This window comes from Pelobates fuscus, chromosome 6 (genome assembly GCF_036172605.1).
Source record: "Pelobates fuscus isolate aPelFus1 chromosome 6, aPelFus1.pri, whole genome shotgun sequence".
Lineage (NCBI taxonomy): Eukaryota > Metazoa > Chordata > Amphibia > Anura > Pelobatidae > Pelobates > Pelobates fuscus.
In genome coordinates, this window is record NC_086322.1 from 209,642,462 (window position 1) to 209,656,194 (window position 13,733).

The 13,733-nt window shown below is 47.3% G+C and overlaps 1 protein-coding gene and 1 non-coding gene across 2 annotated transcripts in view; one reads left to right on the plus strand and one right to left on the minus strand.

Moving 5' to 3' along the window:
- The window catches only part of SHROOM3 (shroom family member 3), a 397,699-nt gene that overhangs the window by 96,207 nt on the left and 287,759 nt on the right, over positions 1-13,733 (plus strand). The gene's annotated exons all lie outside the window — the stretch shown is intronic.
- On the minus strand, positions 9,958-10,095 carry LOC134566261 (small Cajal body-specific RNA 11). Its single transcript, XR_010084012.1, has one exon. It is a non-coding gene; the product is annotated as a small Cajal body-specific RNA 11 (non-coding RNA).

The window sequence follows — 13,733 nt, forward strand, 5'->3', positions numbered from 1 at the left end:
CAAAATGCAAATCTGGCTTATTTCGACCAAATTTGTGCTTCAGTTCAGCTGCAGCTCAGATGGCTTAATTATGTTGTTCCAGGTGTGCTAATACAGTCCAAGGGAATTGTAACTTAAAAGCCCCCTAATCCTCTCCCCCCCACCGTCTGCCCTATGCGGATATAAGGCGACATTTACCTATTAACGATAGACAGACGAGGTTCCCTCACACCCCGCAAACGGCAACAGTGAGAAAAGCACACTATAGCATGACACACTACCTTACCTAGCCTTAGCCTACCAACTCATGGAACAGCTTACTAAAAGAACAGCGAGGCTCACTTCAGGGAACATACACTAAATGCGTAAACTTAACCTCACACATCAGGTACCAATCGGTTGTTTAGAAACTAATGTCATAATCATATTTCTAGTACACATGAGGCACTCTACAGCTTCTATTACCACCCTGCGTTACCATGTGTACTTATTTTCTTCTACTAATTATACGTTACTTGCTTGTTATCTATATCAAATATAAAATGTGCACCCTCTTAGCTATGCCAACGATTGTCATGGCATTCGCTGTCGTGGCGCTGCAAGCATGTTTGTAACCACATGCACAAGAAAAATAAATAATGTATAAAAAAAAAAAAAAAAATAAGCCCCCTAATCCCCCTAATCCCCCAAGCCCCCCTTAGCACACTAATGATACCCCCACTCTCAATCTCAGGAAAGACAGCCACTAGAGGTTGGATTAACCCTGCTATGTAAACATAGCAGTTTCTCTGAAACTGCTATGTTTACATGTGAAGGGTTAAAACCTGAGGGACCTGACACCCTGACCACTTCACTGAGCTGAAGTGGTCAGGGTGACTATAGTGTCCCTTTAACATGTCGGGTGTATGTAGGCACAGAATACTAATGCGCCCGCTGCTACCCCTTCCCTCCGTCAGGAACAGTTTTACACCCTCTATAAATGTTCCTGCATCTCTGCTGTCAAGCCAGTGGTGTACACATGTTCCATGGGGCCCCGGTGCAAAAACTGATCTGTGGACCCCTGTATATACACCACTTTACACACACACACACAAACACACATACATACAAGCACACATACATACACACACACACACACACACACACAGACACATATATACACACACACACACATACATACAAACACACATACATACAAGCACACATACATACAGACACATGCATAAAAACACACACACAGACACATATATACAGACACATACACACACACAAACACACACATGCACAGACATACAGACAAAGAGAAACATTCATACAGACACACAAACATACATACAAACAAACACACACACACATATACAAAATATTTTAGTCACCCTCCTGTTTCCTGCCTTTTAGATGCAGGAGGGTGACTTCCTTAGGGTCCAGTGTAGGCTCAGCCTGATGGGAGTCAGAGTTCCCACTATGACTCCCTCCTCTCTTCCTCCAACGCGGCTCTGTCTGATAGCTGGGAGGAGTGACCGGGGCAGTCACTTCCTCCTAGCTGTGATGTCATCAAAGGGGGCCGGTCGCCAGGGGTCAAGTCCTGGGGAATAAAGTGTGGGAACTCACTCGAGTTCCACCCTCACCCCACCACCAGAAAAAAACAAAACTTGCATTCATATATAAACACGTACACACACACTCAGGTGCACACACAGACTCACAGACACACACACAGACTCACAGACACACACACACACACACACACACAGGTACACACACACACATACATACATACACTCACACACACACATACACTCACATACACACACTCCCAGACACATACACTCACAGACACACACACACTCACAGACACACACTCCCAGACACACACACACACACACACTCAGACACATACACACTCCCAGACACATACACTCCCAGACACACACACATACACTGACACACACACATACACTCACAGACACACACTCCCAGACACATACACACACACTCACACACACACACATACACTCTCAGACACACACACACACACACACACACACACACACACACACACACACACATACACACAGACACTCACAGACACATACACACACACAGACATACACTCACAGACACACAGACACACTCCCAGACACATACACAGACACACACACATGCACTCACAGACACACACACATACACACAGACACTCACAGACACATACACAGACACACTCTCAGACACATACACAGACACACACACATACACTCACAGACACATACACACTCCCAGACACATACACACTCCCAGACACACACACACATACACTCACACATACACTCACAGACACATACACACACACACTCATACACAGACACTCCCATACACAAAAATTATTTGTATTTTTTTTTAAATTTAAAAATGTCCACCCAGCCTCCCTACCTGGAGAGCTGGCGTGGACCTGTCCCTGGGGTCCAGTGGGGCTTCAGTGCGGCCGGCTCTTGTCTCGCTGTCAGACGCGGCGAGGGAGCTGTGTCCTCTCTGCTCCCTCTCGCCGCGCAGGCTGTCTGCTGATGCCGGGAACCGGAAATGACGTCATATTCCGTCTCCCAGCATCAGCAAACGGCGCGGCGAGAGGGAGCAGAGAGGACACAGCTCCCTCGCCACGTCTGACAGCGAGACAAGAGCCGGCCGGGGGGGATCCTTCAGGTGGCTATTAGGCCACCTCTTGGGCCCCCCATGACAGGGGGAACACGGGAACATTTGGGGGCGGCAGTTTTTGCCGCCCCCTGAGTGCCTGCAGGACCATAAACGGGAACGGCGTTCCTGCACTAAAAAAAGTGCAGGAACGCCGTTCCCACGCGTTCCTGCAGGACTCGAGCCCTGCCGGTCGCACTGTTAAAGCGGGGCAGCGAGGACCCGGCCCCCTGGAAATCCATAGCCATCGGGTGGCCCTAACAGTATGGGCCACCCGTTGGGCCCCTTCACGTGCAGCCCCGGCGGTTTTAGCGTGTGGGCCAGGGCCGCAACACATAGCGGGCACCCGGTCACAGGGGTCCACAAAGCGTCCGGGCCCCCTGAAGTGACGGGCCCAGTCGCAGCTGCGACCCCTGCGACCCCTGTATTTTAGCCACTGTGTCAAGCATAGTAGGCTAACTGGACTGCAAAGGACACTGGCCAAGATTTCTAGTCTCATTTCTCCCCATCAGCCCACTTACATTCCAAAAAGGCACATTAAAAGTGCTGAAAACAGGACCTACTCTGTCATTTGTCATCTTCTATCTTCTAGTAATAGTGAATTTGACATACTAATACCGAGAGTCAAAGTGTTTCCTACGTTGTCTTAAATATCACTATTACACTAACAAAACAGTTAAGAAAATGAATATGCAGAGGCAGATTTTAATAAACAAGTTTTTTTTTATTTTTAAATAACTAGCCTTTCTTAAAACCGTCCACCAATCAACTTTAAAAGTATTAGAAAGTAGAGTTGAGCGAACCCGAACTGAAAAGTTCGGGTTCGTACCGAACATTACGTTTTTTGGACCCCGGACACGAACACGGACATATCACTGTATGTTCGGGTTGGAGTACGGTGTTCGGCGATTTATTGACGCATTTTGAAAGGCTGCAGGGCAGCCAATCAACAAGCGTTTGACTCGTGTGCCCTTAGAATGGCATGGCTGTGATTGGCTACTAATGGCATGGCTGTGATTGGCCAGTGCAGCAAGTGACCCAGCCTCTATAGAAGTGTAACGAAAATATACCCCAACACGCAGGATTCAGCTAAACAGAAGACAACACAGAGGGGAGATATGTCTACCGGACCTTAGAGTGTCCGGACTCGACATATATAGGAGAAGTACAGAGTCAGGAACGATCCGAGGTCAAGGGCACAAAGAGACAGCGTAAACTAGGACTAGCCGGGGTCTGGTACACAGTAAACAGCAAGCCGGCAAACAGAACAGATAAGGATAAAGAGATAACGTAGTCAGAAAACAAAGCCAAGGTCAAGTACGAAGGAACACACCTGAATACAACAAGCGCTAAAGGGAACTGTAACAGAAACCACGATAGGGCAAGGAACTAAGGGAAAAAGGTGAGTATATATAACTAAACACATATTTTGATTGGCCCCTGTCATATCCACGCCCCCAAAAGGTAAGTGTATGGGGAGTGTGGTATGACAGGGACCAATGGGCCCGAGACCTGCGGTGCGCTCTTAGAGTCAGGCGGGACACGTGACCGCTTCTCGCGGTCAATGCCTGCCTTCCTGTTCCAGCCGTTGGATGAGCCGCGCGCGGCTCGTGCAGCAGCAGGACCGCCCGCGGCTCGAACAGAGGACCCCGGGCGGCCCCTGGAAAGGGTAAGTACCGCTACAGTACCCCCCCCTGAAGACATGCCCTCCGGGCGGGGAGGGCCAGGCCTGGCAGGAAAACGAGAATGGAAGGGACGCACAAGGCGATGAGCGTGAACAGCATCAGCGGAAATCCAACTGTGCTCCTCAGGCCCATAGCCCTTCCAATGCACCAGGTATTGAAGTCGACCTCTAAGGAAACGAGAGTCAAGAATGACAGAAACTTCAAACTCCTCATGACCCTCCACAGAGACAGGAGGGGGAGGAGGGGTATGCCGGGTATAGCGGTTGCGTACGTAAGGCTTCAACAACGAAGTATGAAAGACATTAGGAATATGCAGATTCTTAGGAAGACCCAAGGCATACGAAACAGGATTAACCTTATGCAAAACACGATAAGGACCAATAAAGCGGGGAGCCAATTTCATAGAAGGCACCCGTAGGCGAATATTTCGCATGGAAAGCTAAACCCTGTCCCCCACGACATAAGAAGGAGCCGCCCTGCGATGCTGGTCAGCCTGCACCTTCTGGCGAGCAGCGGAATCCACCAAAGAACGCTGAACCTGCTCCCAAGTATTACGCAAACCAGCCAAATGCTCATCCAGAACTGGCATGCCCTTTGAGGAGAAAGCAGCCGGAAGAACAACGGGATGCTGGCCATAGACAACATAAAAATTATTTTTGCCGGAAGAATCATGAGTAGCGTTATTCCGAGCAAACTCAGCCCAAGGAAGAAGGTCAGACCAATTGTTCTGATGGTGGGATACGAAACAACGAAGGTACTGCTCCAGAGATTGATTGGCACGTTCAGCAGCTCCATTAGACTGGGGGTGGTATGCGGAAGAAAATGAGAGAGTAATACCCATTTCCGAACAAAAGGCTTTCCAGAACCTGGAAATAAATTGGCTACCCCTATCGGACACAATAGATACGGGAATGCCATACAACCGAAACACCTCTCTAGCGAAGATAAGTGCCAGTTCCCTAGACGTGGGCAGCTTGCAAAGAGACACAAAGTGGGAAAAAACGATCTACTATCATTAGGATAACTGTGTTACCATTCGAAGGGGGTAATTCTTTAGCGGAAATCAAATACCCGAAAAACTGGACTTCTGATTGGTCAAATATTGTTGTAACATGTCTGTGATGAGTGTGTAAATCTGTAGAATTTATTAATATGTCATCCAAGTACACAATTACAAATGTGTGAATAAAGTCTCTTAAGACGTCATTAATAAATTCTTGAAATACTGCTGGGGCATTACATAGACCAAATGGCATAACAGTATACTCGTGTTGAATGCCGTCTTCCATTCGTGGTCTTTCGTAATACGTATTAAATTGTATGCACCTCTAAGATCCAATTTAGTGAATACAGTAGCATGTTTGAGCCTTTTTAATAATTCCGTGATTAAAGGAATAGGGTATGCATTTTTGATAGTGATTTTATTTAGACCTCTATAATCGATACACGGTCTTAAATCACCTTCTTGCTTTGATACAAAGAAGAACCCCGCTCCAGCCGGAGAAGAGGATCTCCTAATAAACCCCTTTTCTAGTGATTCCTTAATATACTCCTCCATGACACGGTTTTCTTGAACAGATAAAGGGTACACCCTGCCCTTTGGAGGTATAGTGCCAGGCAATAAATCGATAGCACAATCGCAGGGTCTGTGAGGCGGTAATTTGTCAGCCTCCCTTTTATCGAAGACAGTCTTGAGAAATAAGTACTGAGGGGGTATAACCGTAGACAAAGGAGGAGTAGTGGGAACATTGATAGAATTCAAAGGGGTGACTTCAATAGTACAAGACTCGTGGCAGGCTTCGCTCCATGATTTTATTTGCCCTGACTCCCAGTCGAAAATGGGATTGTGAGCCCACAATCCCAACACGAGGTGTGAAGAAGGAGAGGTGATGACCTGGATCCAAATGGTTTCAAAGTATAAAACCCCTGTATACATGTGTAACGGTACAGTTTCATGAGAAACAACTGGAGATCTTAATGGTCTACCTTCTATGGCCTCAACGGCCAAGGGTATCTCCCTCTCTCTGATATGAATGTTGTTTTTCTTAACAAAACCAGAGTCTATGAAATTTTCAGCTACCCCGGAGTCAACCAGAGCGTATATGTGCTCAGCTATACAACTCTCTCCCATATGTAAAGAAACAGGGAGAAGCAAACGGTTAGGAGGCAATTTAGGAGACTTAGATATCACACCCAAGGCCAGTCCCCTATAAGATCTTAGGTGCGAGAGTTTTCCGGAAGCAAAGGACATTCCTTTACCATATGGTCTCTCCTACCACAGTATAGGCAGAGTCCGTCCCTTCTCCTATGTAATTTTTCAGTATCAGAGAGTTTGGCAACCCCTAATTGCATGGGTTCATCCTCAGATACTTTAACACCCTCAGGTTTATCAACTCTGGGGTTAATAGGTGTAACCAAACGTCTATTCCTGTTCTTAGTATAGAGCCTGTCACGAATCCTATTATCTATATCAATGAGGTAGTCAATAAGGTCCTCTAATGCAATAGGAAGCTCCTTAGCTGCTACCTCATCCAATATAGTGTCAGATAAACCTTCCATGAATGCAGTAGTTAACCCATTGTTGGTCCAATCTACCTGTGAAGGGTACAAAACTGAATAGCATAGTCAGGCACAGACCTAGAACCCTGTTTAATTCTCATTAATGCTCTTGCTGCATTTTTTTACCTTTTCGTTGTGTCAAAAGTTCTACGAAAAGCCGTAAGAAAACTGTTGAAATCATGCACCATAGGTCCATTAGCCTCTCACTGTTAAAAAAAAAAAAAAAAAAATCCCCCCTCCTGAGCCCCCACCCGACCTATTGCACCCCCCCCAGCCCCCACCCCTGAGCAGGGCCGGACTGGGAATTAAAAGCAGCCCTGGAAAAAAATTATTTACCAGCCCCATAATGCGTCGCACCAGCATAGTGTGCAAATACAGCGTTAGAAAAGATAATTTAAGATTAAAAATTATTACTCCAATGTGAAAAAAAGCACATATAGGCTTAAAAAAAACAAGAGTGCAGATTTATTTTAAGCAGACGTGCCTTTGCATATAACCAATGTTTCAGTCCAACTACCTTGACATATTAATAAAAGCTTGGTGATGGGACTGAAATGGTGAATGTATGTAGGGCACAACTGTAAAAAATTACGGTATCTTGTTTATTTTGAAGTCCTGTGGGTGCGCTCTTCACTTTAAATATGTTATTGTGCTGGAGTATGCACCTAGCAACAAGACTGGGACAATATCTGCTCATTACATATGGTACATATCAATTACATTTCTTTGTGTATTACGTATATATATATATATATATATATATATGTAAATTAATATATGTGTAAATATAATAGGCATAATTATATATATATATATATATATATATATATATATATATATATATATAACTAATACACACATTAATATACATGAGATATATATGCACTCACCTGAACATGCTTAAATGGGGTGCTGCTGGGGGCCATATTATACAATAAACAATACACAAGATCCAGCGCACTCTCCTATCTACTAAACAGCAACTTCAATGTTGACAGATTTTATTAGTTTTTAAAAGGTTTTTTTTTTAAAAAACACCTTATCTAGGCAAAAAATAATGGGGATTTAATTACATTATATGATCATACATTGCATAAGCCTGCCACAACGTCAATGTACCCCATCTTTGGCAGGTCCTACTCTCACAGTCTAATGTCTGCGCTTATGAGATTAACCCACTTACTTGGGGAAAAAAAATCACATTGACGTTGTAACCGCGGCAACGCTCTGTACTCGCGCAAGAAGGACCCGGAGGAGCTGCAGGCTGAGCTCCCGGGACCTCTCTTCCTCCCTCCCCTGCCGGCTGTCTGCATGTTGCCTCCAGAACAGGGAGGGAGACCTCTGACCTCCCCTCTGGTCCGTGAAGGCACATGGTGCTTGGACAGTGCCAGCCTTGCATTGGCCAGCAGGGGAGAGCATCTGGGGGGGAAAGGGCAATTGCCCGTTGCCCCCCCTGGATCCACCATATATATATATATATATCTGTTTCTTTCTCCCCCTCACTGCTCCTCTGTGTCCATGTCTCCCCTCTCCCTCCCAGTCACTCTCTTCCCCCTCTGCCTCTTTCCCACCTCCCCTTGTGTATCTCTCTCTTCCCCTCTGTCTCTTTTTCCCCCTTCCCCCTGTCTCTCTCTCCCTAACATCTCTCTATCCCCCTCTTTCTCCCCTTGTGTCTCACTCTCCCTCCCCCTCTGTCTCTCTCTATTCTCCCACTGTCTCTTTCTTCCCTATCTCTGTTTTATTTCCCCCCCTTGTGTCTCTATATTACACCCCCTTGTGTCTCTATATTACACCCCCCCTTGTGTCTCTATATTACACCCCCCCTTGTGTCTCTATATTTCACCCCCCCTTGTGTCTCTATATCTCACCCCCCTTGTGTCTCTATATTACACCCCCCCCCATTTACCTGAGAGTAGTCAGAGGGGGCCAGCCGCTTTCCACGCTGGTGCCGTCGGGCCGGGTGGCAGCCTCGCCGGTCCGGCGGCACTTCTAATGCTGAGGACAGAGGAGCATGAAGGAGGAGGGAGGAGCTCAGGAGCATGTCTCTGTACCATGCTCCCTCGTGGTTCCTGTGCTGGGAATCGTGGGAACCGCGAGGGAGCATGGTACAGAGACATGCTCCTCTCTCCTCCTTCATGCTCCTCCGTCCTCAGCATTAGAAGTGCCGCCGGACCGGCGAGGCTACCACCCGGCCCGACGGCACCAGGGTGGAAAGCGGCCGGCCCCCTCTGAGTGTGCCACCGGACCGGCCACCCGGTGGCACATACCTCTGCAGCCCCCAGGTGCCGCGGCCCACAGGGAAATTTCCCGGTATCCCGGTGGGCCAGTCCGGCCCTGCCCCTGAGCGGCGGGTGGGGGCCCTAAATACAAATAAGGGGGGTACCTATTGTCCCTTCCTGGCCCCCACCCCTGAGCGGTGGGTGCTCTAAATAACAATAAGGGGGAGGGTACCTACTGTCCTCCCCCCCGCCCCCACCCCTGAGCGGTGGGTGGGGGCCATAAATAACCCTCCCCAGGTGACTAGGGGTCCCCAAACCCCTAGTCACCCCTCTCCCCCCCAAAAAATTACCCCTACTTACCCCCCCTCACCCTAAAAATAATGAGAGCAGACAATCAACAAGCGTTTGACTCGTGTGCCCTTAGAAGCCATCACAGCCTTCTAATGGCATGGCTGTGATTGGCCAGTGCAGCAAGTGACCCAGCCTCTATAGAAGCTGGTCACTTAGTATTAGTAAATGATGCCCCTACTCGCTATACCGCGAGTAGGAACGTGTGGCTGCTCACTGTTAAAAAACAAAAAAAGTCCCCCCTCCTGAGCCCCCACCGACCTATTGCACCCCCCCATCCCCCCACCCCTGAGCGGTGGGTGGAGGCCCTAAATAACAATAAGGGGGAGGGGACCTACTGTCCTCCCCCCCCCGGCCCCCACCCCTGAGTGGTGGGTGGGGGCTATAAATAACAATAAGGGGGGGGGGACCTACTGTCCTCCCCCCCTAGCCCCCACCCCTGAGCGGTGGGTGGGGGCCATAAATAAAAATTGGGGGGGCCTAATGTCCTCCCCCCGGCCCCTATCCGGCGGATGGGGGCCAAAAATAACAATAAGGGGGAGGGGACCTACTATCCTCCCCCCCCGGCCCCCACCCCTGAGCGGTGAGTGGGGGCCATAAATAAAAATTGGGGGGGGAGGGGGATGACTAGAATTCAGGATTTTTATTTGGCCTTTTTTAGGGCTGAAAAAAGAAGATTTTAGAAGAAAGAAGACATCAAAGGGTAAGTCTCTTTTTTTTTTAACAAGTATTTAGACAAAGGGTCCCCCCTCATTACTTTTAGGATGAGGGGGGGTAGGTAGGGGTAATGGGTAATGTTTTTTTTATTTATGGCCCCACCCACTGCTCAGGGGTGGGGGCCGGGGGGAGGACAGTAGGTCCCCCCTTATTGTTATTTAGGGCCCCCACCCGCCGCGCAGGGGTGGGGGCCAAGGGGGAGGACATTAGGTCTCCCCCAATTTTTATTTATGGTCCCCACCCACCCCTCAGGGGTGGAGACCAGGGGGGAGGACAGTAGGTCCTCCCCTTATTGTTTTTTAGGGCCCCCACCCACCGCTCAGGGGTGGGGACCAGGGGGGAGGACAGTAGGTCCCCCTCTTATTGTTATTTAGGGCCCCCACCCACCATGCAGGGGTGGGGGCCAGGGGAGAGGTACATTAGGTCCCCCCCTTATTGTTATTTAGGGCCCCCACCCGCCGCGCAGGGGGTGGGCCGGGGGGAGGACAGTAGGTCCCCCAGGGGCCGGGAGGAGGACATTAGGTGTTCCTCCCCCCAATTTTTATTTATAGCCCCCACCCACTGCTCAGGGGTGTGGGCCGGGGGGGAAGGACAGTAGGTCCCCCCCTTATTGTTATTTAGGGCCCCCACCCACCGTGCAGGGGTGGGGGCCAGGGGAGAGGTACATTCGGTCCCCCCCTTATTGTTATTTAGGGCCCCCACCCGCCGCGCAGGGGGTGGGCCGGGGGGAGGACAGTAGGTCCCCCGGGGGCCGGGGGGAGGACAGTAGGTCCCCCCCCACGTTCTTATTTATGGCCCCCACCCACCGCTCAGGGGTGGGGGCCGGGGGGAGGACAGTAGGTCCCCCCCCATATTCTTATTTATGGCTCCCACCCGTCACACAGGGGTGAGGGCAATAGGTTTGTTTTTGTTTTTTTGGCTGCTCACTGTTTACTAGACACGCCCTTACTCGCGGTATAGCGAGTAGGGGCTGAATTTACTAATACTAAGTAATCTTTCTTAGTATTAGTAAATGTGGCTGGAAGACCAATTTAGGTGACCAATTTAGGTCTTTCAGCCTATTGGTATATAGCTCCCTAATACCATGGGAATTAGGAAGTTATCTACTAAGCAGCTGCTTATTTTGTTATTTTTAAGTGATTTCCCTATCCACATTTATTTGCAGGCCACTTGTCCTACTCTTACCCCCATTTTACTTCCTTTTGCAACCCCCTAGCCCTTTCCAGGAGTTTGTAGAGCCATTTTTGTGCCCAAAAGTTCGGGGTCAAGTTCGAGCCCGAGCCCAAACTTTTTTTTCAAAGTTCGGCCGAACCCGCCGAACCTGAACATCCAGGTGTCCGCTCAACTCTATTAGAAAGCTTAAACATATGTAAACATATCCCTATGTGGCACAATATAAGGAATGTTAAAGGACCACTCTAGGCACCCAGACCACTTCAGCTTAATGAAGTGGTCTGGGTGCCAGGTCCCTCTAGGATTAACCCTTTTTTTATAAACATAGCAGTTTCAGAGAAACTGCTATGTTTATACTGAGGGTTAATCCAGCCTCCAAATCCTCTAGTGGCTGTCTCATTGACAGCCGCTAGAGGCGCTTGCGTGATTCTCACTGTGAAAATCACAGTGAGAGCACGCAAGCGTCCATAGGAAAGCATTGTAAATGCTTTCCTATGCGACCGGCTGAATGCGCGCGTGGCTCCTGCCGCGCATGCGCATTCAGCCGATGACGTCGCAAGGAAGAAGGAGAGGAGGAGGAAAGCTCCCCGCCCGGCGCTGGAAAAAGAGGTAAGTTTAACCCCTTCCTCTCTCCAGAGCCCGGCAGGGAGGGGGACCCTGAGGGTGGGGGCACCCTCAGGGCACTATAGTGCCAGGAAAACGAGTATGTTTTCCTGGCACTATAGTGGTCCTTTAAATAGTTTGATCCAGAAGCCTAATCTTGTATTTAGATTAGTTTCTTAATTTGAGTCAGGTCTCAATATTGGATTTGGTTATCTCATGCTATGTGGGTGGCAGGTGAATATAGGACAAGGTACCTTTATGAGGAAATTTGTATATATGAGAAATAATGTTTTCTAGTACTAATCTAAATAAATATTATTAAATAGTAAAATTATTATGTTTTTTTTATAGATAATGTTAAAAAGATTTCTATTGCTGTGGAGCTCTTTGATATGGATCTCTTATTTTTATCATAGATCCACCCATTTAGCATGCTGAAAACCATGTTGGTCCTCTATAAGCAATAATAACAACACATGTATTCACACACAGACACACATTTTCATACCTACACATTGCTACTCTTACCACTAGATGGCAGTAAGTCACAGTACTTCCAGTATTGGAAGTTTTTTTGCAGGGATTTTGTGTTGGAATAAAATGTTCCAAGTTGCTATAAAACTGAATACTACAGTTGTTTTTTTAATTTTTTTTATTTATACTCTATAAGTGTAAGAAAACTGGGAGTCATTTTCCATGAACATTTCGAACTTCCTATAACTAAAGATTTTGATTATTTAATTAGGTAAAATATCTTCATGACTAAATATAATGAATGATAAATTGGGGTGAAATTTCCATGTTTCTAGCACATAAAAGAGAAAAGCCTAGGGAAAGGTGAAATATATTTCATTAAAAAATCTGAATGTTTAGTTCTTTCTTGTCTTAGTGTTAATTAAAGTGTGGTTACAACGGAAACCCTTATGATTGCATGTCTTGACTTTGACAGACATTAGCACAGCAGATTTAATTTACTTTTATATGACTGCTTGGTTAGGCAAGGTCATCAGTACAAAAACAAAATACTGGAGTTAGCTTTCCTGACACAAGCACAGCTGCCCAACCTACCTATCAAATTGCTTGCCCAGATTCCTTGCTCCCACAATACTTTCATAGTCTCATTTTTGCCCAGCAGGGCCTGCTATGCCCGTACTATTTTAAACAGTCCCACCTACTTTGTTGTTGCCAGGTTTTACCTAATAGCATGAATTAGTATAATATTATCTTAAACTGTACATTTAAGCACCCCCTGAATCACATATTTGAAGAAACAATGGCTAAACAAAGTCAGATAGTTTGAAGTGTAGCTCAGAAGGAGAGAACACGTTAATGTGAGCCACTAGACTGAGCAAACTGTAATTAACTGCTCCTCACATACAATCTCAAGTTTCTTTAACTATTCAGCTTTATAAGTCAACATCTTAAAGGGGCATTCCAGACCACTAAAGAACTTACGCTTGCTGAAGTGCTATTTGTGAAGTCCTCTTTTTTGTCATTTTACAAAAAGTTCAGATTTCAATAGATATGGGCGCTTTTACAAATTAACCTTGTTACACCCCTTGGCTTTCAATCAGACTATCGGTCCTGTTACTTCCTGGTTGTTTAGCCCACTGGAACTAAACTTGAGAGGCAGCAATTGCCCAGAGCACCTGCCTCGCAATGACTTCTCATTGAGCTGCATTGGGAAGTCTGTGATTGGATGGCCACAGAAAGTTTGGGTGGGGTTAGAAGCGGAGAGTTTGCAAGTAAGAGATCTGCAGCGTCT